This window comes from Drosophila arizonae, chromosome 4, assembly GCF_054131065.1.
Source record: "Drosophila arizonae isolate 15081-1271.41 chromosome 4, UAZ_ARI_1.0, whole genome shotgun sequence".
NCBI classification, from domain to species: domain Eukaryota; kingdom Metazoa; phylum Arthropoda; class Insecta; order Diptera; family Drosophilidae; genus Drosophila; species Drosophila arizonae.
Genome location: NC_142924.1, coordinates 22867314 through 22873958, shown reverse-complemented (window position 1 = coordinate 22873958; position 6645 = coordinate 22867314).

Here is a 6645-nt window from a genome sequence, read left to right as displayed (position 1 = left end):
TGTAAATCAGTGTGCGAGCAGTTGAATCTGTGTGTGCGTGTTTGTGTGTGTGTGTGTCTGCTTGTGCGTTCCACAATCAGTGTAAACATGCAATGAAGCTGGAACGCATTGGCATTGGCACAAAACGAATGGGAATTTTATTATGTACATCATTAAAATCAACTATTTCGGATTGGATTGGAGCTGGAACTGGACTGGTTGCGTTTCAGCACGGGTTGTGTGTGTGTGTGCATTTGTGTGTGTGGTACATGCCAGAGAGTTACCCATGTATGTGTGTGGTTGAGCGCATTTGCACTATTGTTGTTGCTGCCGGTGGGTGTTGCTGCTCCCGCCTCTGTTTGAGGCGCGGCCCGACTGTGAATGCTGTTTATTTGTTTAAAAAGCTATAAATATTAAATGAAGCTGTAGCTGGCAGGGATTGAGCAACGGGTTTTTTGCATTGTCATGCTCAGACTTTATTCATTAAAATAATTAAATTTCGTGCATTGCCATAATAAAATGTAAAATATATCAATTAACCGTTTAAAATGCTGAAGTCAAATAAAGGAATATGGAAATTTATTAAAATTAAAATTGAGTAGAGTTTCATATTAAAGCAATAAATATATTATATAAGAGTTTGTATATACATATTTATAGGGAATATATACATATAGTATTGAGATTGCTTTTTTACACATTTACGTTTAGTTTAGCCTTTAATTTATTTAAGATTAATTGTCTGCTCGCACATTTATCAGTACACAAATGCAAACAAATAAAAAAAAATAACTTAATTAATACGCTAATTAACATTTCAATATTATTATGTGACTGCTCCAATGGAAACGATTTACAATTCCCATATGCATATGCATATATACACATACATACGTACATAGCCGTACACATACACTACGCATAGCAAAGACACACATACAAATACAAAAATGCGCTTCATTTAATAATAAACTACACAATTTTAATTTACTCACACACAAGAGCGCAACAACAACGCCAGCATAAGTGGAACGCAATGGAATTGGGCAGCGAGGCACAGGCCACACCTACCCACCAAGCACACTGAACGCTTTGAGCTCACGAGCACGAGAGTGTGAGTGGGAGCGAGAAAGAGCTGAAGCCGCCATTGTCTGCGCGCTGCGCGTGTGAGCAGCGAGAGCGACTCGTTCATTGCGCTCAAAGTTTCACTCAAAATCATTTCGGTAAGTCAAGCGAAACTGTGAGTAGATGAAAAGATTTTTCACCACAGCTGTTGCTATTCGCTCTCTATTTGATAGACTTTATTATTCATTTATTTATGCTTCTATGTACATCTGAGTGTGTGTACGTACATATAAATGTAGGCATAGTCTGTTTTATTTGCCCAGCATCTCTAACTTTGATCTTCTTTACAATTCGATATAAATTTATGCATACAACAATGTCATAACAGATTATCGCACTTAGCAGATCTCGAACAGAAAACAGAAGAGGAAAATTACGAAACTTTTTTTCTCTCTTTTAGAATATAACGTACACTCATAAATGCCCACAACTACGAGCGGGAATACAATAAAAAAAATCTAACAAACTACTAAAAAGTTGAAAAAGATAACGAAACAAGGCACAAACGAGACGGCCTTTGAATAAACCCAAACCGTGATTGATTTATTGTTTTATTGCGCAAAAAAGAAACTGAGAAGACGAAATCGAAGAAATGACAACAGCGATAAGCAGGGAATGTGTCTCTGAACATATTCTCCATGGCAATGCGAGAGCATTTCGAATACAAAAGTGGTCCAAAGTTGATTAAACTCACTCAGCCAGCAAGAGGAAAAGAGGGGGAAAAACTAAGAAGCGGGTAATTAATAAATAATTTGTGAGCCTCTCTTTTCACATGTTGGCACTAAAATCAACTCAAAGGTAAATAGCCATGGCTAATGCTGACGGCCAGGTTAGCTTCGCTTTGCCGCATAGTTCATTAAACTGTGAGCGAACAGTGGAACTTGCTGCAGCAGCTGCCAAAGAGGAGACGATTATAAAGAGCTCTGTTCTGGTATTTATGACCCTCTTCCTTAGAAAACAATTGTTAAACAAACAAAAAAAAAAGCTGAACTGAACAATAAACAGCAGTTATTTTTATAGAATTGGAGAAATATTAAATAAATTTAGAGTTGGCTTCTTATAAGAGAGCATAATTGTGAGATATATAATATATTAATGGAGAGCTGTATGAATTATATTATAGCATCTCGTTAAGAATACAGGAATATTTCATATATGCCTTTAGATAATTTATATAGTAGAGCCGAGTACATCCATGCAGACGTTTATTGTTGCTATACTTATAAACTTATTATGAATGTATATTCTGTATGCCTTTATGAATGTGATTAATAAAAGGAGCCTGTTTAATTATGTTTAGTTATTTCAAGAAGTAGAATATCCATTATAAGTACGCGAACTAAAACTTTGACGAGCCACGTTAAATCTTACCACAATCATCCAAAGGCTACTTTGCATTGATCAAAGCCCCAAACAATTTTACCCCTTTTTAAATGAAAGAGAAAAGACGTAGCTTTCTCAATTATTTATAAAACCCAAATTAGCTTTAAGTATTTGAAAAAATAAAACCCACCTGCGACTTGACTTTCAGCGATTCGACCTCTCGCTGACCAAAACGGACAAAGTTCGTTTTGCACCTCATGCAAAACGGTTGTTTCTCAGTATTATGATTGTTATTATTATTATGGTGTATTATTATAATGCGATTTCAACGTGAAATTGGGGCAGACCACAGCAGGCTAAGGGAGATGACGGGTCACATGTGTGCAGCATTCAAGCATTCCAGCGTTCGACAATATTTGAATGGTCAGCAGAACAAAATGAAATGAAAGACAAACAGAAAATCTCAACATTTGGCATGCAATTTGCATTTTTGTTAGTGTTGGATTTTTTATTATTTTATTTTATTTATTTTTATTTTTTTTTTTTTTGGTGGGGAATGGTTATTACTCAAAGTTAAGTCGTTCGGGGTTACCGGGATTTGATGTATGTCAAAGTTACGTGCGCGTTAAAATCTTGTCTAATTTAATATCTATAAATCCCGGCTATGACAGGGCTACCCCATTTTTGGCCCGAAAGGGTTGTTCGGCCTGGTTCGGTTTGGTTTGGTTTGGTTTGGGCCTAACCTTATCAACGTGGCAAATTGATTTCGGCTCGTTATGCGGTCATTGGGGTATATTTTGTTGGTTTAGCATGGTCAAAAGAAAGCAAATTGTAAAACCAAAATTGGCCAAACGTGCGTTACAAATTAATGTTTGTTCGGGATTTCTTTCTCCCCACTCACAAAATAAAAAACAAAAAAATCGCTTATAAAAAAAATATATATATAAATTGTTTATCGTTTGCCCTTTTTTTATTTTTATTTTATTTTACGCTTTGTCCAACAGGTCATAAAACCCTTTTATACTTCAACAGAGCGGACGACTGATGCCGAGTTATGTGGTGTAAATGCTTTGGGATTGCTCTGAAGGTAATATGGAGGACGAAGGGGTTATATTATTGATAAGCAATCAATATGGTATTAGTTGGGCCTGTCATGATATCAATATTGGCTATTGATATCGTTATGCCTTATCTATGCTATACAAACTCTAAGCAGAGTGAGGGGGGAGAGAGAGAGTCTTAAAGGGGTGTGGCTGGGAATAACTTTCGCAGTGCCATATGAGAACTTTTAATATAAATGTATATTAATCTGTAATCCAATAAGTTGAATATATAAATGTATGAAAAAAATATATATTGAACAAAATTGGTTGAAGGCTTGGTGCATATTAAAATAAATACTATTAAATAATCATAATATTTAAATTATCTCACTGCTTTTAATTTGTACTAGTAAATAATTTTAATATTAAATAGTTATACCTTCTTTAAAATGTTACGAAAAATAAAATGCATATACATATTTAATAAACTTTTTTAACATATTGATTTATAATTACAAAATTTAATTTTCAAGTTAATTTTTTATAATTTTTAAATCTAAATAATTAAAACAACTCACGAGATATACACAATGAAAATATAAATGGGTAATTTAGGTTACTTTTAAGATAATCAAAGTTGGAAAAAACATTTGTTTTGTTTTAAGTGGAATTTTAAATTTTTCAAATATTTTAAAATATGTATAAATATTTAAAATAAGAAATAATATTTCTGTTTTTTCTTATATTAAAATAGTTTTCATAGAATGTATATTACTATGATAACAGTAAATACAATGCCAATAAAATTTTTTTTAGGTTTACAAACAATTTTAAAACAAATTTCCTTAGCTAAGCAGATTTTTATTTGAAAAAGTATTTAGTTAAAGGCGTGAAAGGCTTTAATAATATATAAATTCATAAAAATATTTCGAAAGTCTTCAACTTCACTCACTTTTATTGACGTATACGATTTGATGGCCTGCATGCAAGAGAGAAAAGACAGTTATATGCTTTTGTCAGCACACACACACATGCACACGAATGTAAAATCATCGTAGATACAATTGCAGTTCTTCCTCTTTGCACTTCTAATCATATTTTTATTGCATACTTTGGTGCGCGCTCACGTTAGATGGGAAAAATGTCGCTTCTGATTGCTTTTGTATATGTTTACATTTCCAGGCTATTGACAGCGAGTAAAGAGGGAATAACAATGCGTCGAAGATGGACGAAGAGAGCGAGTGGGAGGTGGAGGGGGCGGAGGAGCATGTAGCAGAGCAGAGGCAGAGACGTGTATGGCATATCAAACGAGAGGCGAGCGCATGGCACATGTTTCAATCATTTTCCATTTTTATTTATTGTCAGCGTTTATTCTGCTGACACTTTTCGATTTTGTGCTCGTGCGCTTAGAAAACAATTTGCAAATTGCCTCGGGCACCCCTATGCCAACTGAAATGAATCACAATTTCCATTCGCATTTGAATTTGGATTTCAAGTTGAACGAAGTGCGCAAAGTGTTTTTCTGACGCAGTAATTAAAAATCATTTTGCTTGCCAGCTAATCAGCTTAAGAAACTGGCAATCGTTCGAGCCGTAGCAAAATCTTCCACCTCTTAAACATGGCTCATAAATTTTCCTACTTATAGCGACTGTGTGGGTGCGTCAACGAAAACCATAAAAAAAAGTGCCAAGGCCTGAAAAACTTTTAGCTTTCCTAACTTTACAACGGATCCGTTCACTTTGCTAAGCTATTTGCAACGAAATAGAAAAATTCTTTCGATGTGCGAATTACTTGGATTTTAAATTGAAGTTAAGCTTAAGATCAGATAGAAATGAGTATGATAACTAAAGTTTAGGTATTTAATGCCCACTCAAGAAATGATATTTTAGTGATAATGTGGAGGATTTGCGAGTTGGGGTGAACTTGAAAAAAGAATTCGAATTTCTATAAAATAAACATGAATCTATATTCAGAATAGAGAGACTAGCTCTAAATATGTAAGTGATATAACGTCATAACTGATTTTCGATAAGGTTTTTAATCAGTAGCAAACAAAAAAGCAAAGAAAGAACGGGAATAGTTATCGATTGTTGTATGGTTGACAATGTTTCGAAATACGCGTGAGATACTCGTACAATCTTATAAAGCTATTATATCTTCTGGAATCGATGGGTTCCCACATATGGACAGATCGACAGAAAGACGGACGCATGGACGGGCAGGGCTAAATCGACTCAACTAGTTGCCTTGATCAAGAATATATACACTTTGTGGGGTCTGCCACGATTCCTTTTCTTGCTACACTGATTTTCAATTTTAAATAGGTTCAGGGTATAAAATTGTTAAGTGTATTGAGGCATCGAAATCTTGTGAATATGCAAAATTTGAAAAGAGAGTTTTATAATTTGTATATCATTTTGACTTTGCATTGTATTCCTTAAACTCTTAAAATATGCTAAACGAAGAACGACGAACACAGTCTTCATTATGAATAGAAAAATTTGTAAACAACTTTTAAAAAAGCTGACAATAACAAACATTTGTCAAAATATATTCATTAATTTGTATATTCGTTTTCATTTATTAGATTTTTTATCTTTGCATCCGTTAGAGTACCTCGGGTGCCTGCTATGCCATTGACTCATTGATTTTTGCTGCAATGTCCTCCTGCTTGCCAATTTATGTGCCCTGTGTGCTGCGGGGGGTGGGGCTTGGACACTGCTGCTGCCTTTGTCCTGACCCCAACTCTGACTCCTTCGTCTGCCTACTTTATATTGTTGCTCATACAATTTCAATTACTTTTGCTGTCGATTTTCGAATACGTTTTTGGGTTTTTCAATTCGATTTGCAAGCCTGACCCCGCCCGGCCGCACCCCGCCGCCCACATCCTTCGCTGTCGACTTGATTTCAATTAAACTGAGTTGCCCCATTGGCGGCAGCGCCATTCGACGTGTGACGCAAATGCAGCTACCAAGTTTATTTGCTTGTTTTCTTCACCCAACGATGGCTGACGCTGCCGCTGCCGCTGCTGCTGTTGATGCTTGGCATTTAATTGTTTTTCTTCGTTTTTCATTTTCTGATTTTCTTTTCTCTCTTTCCCTGACTAACTCTCTTTCTCTCTCTCTCTCTCACTCTTTTGACCACTTGCATTTTATGGCGACGCGAAAAAGCTGTT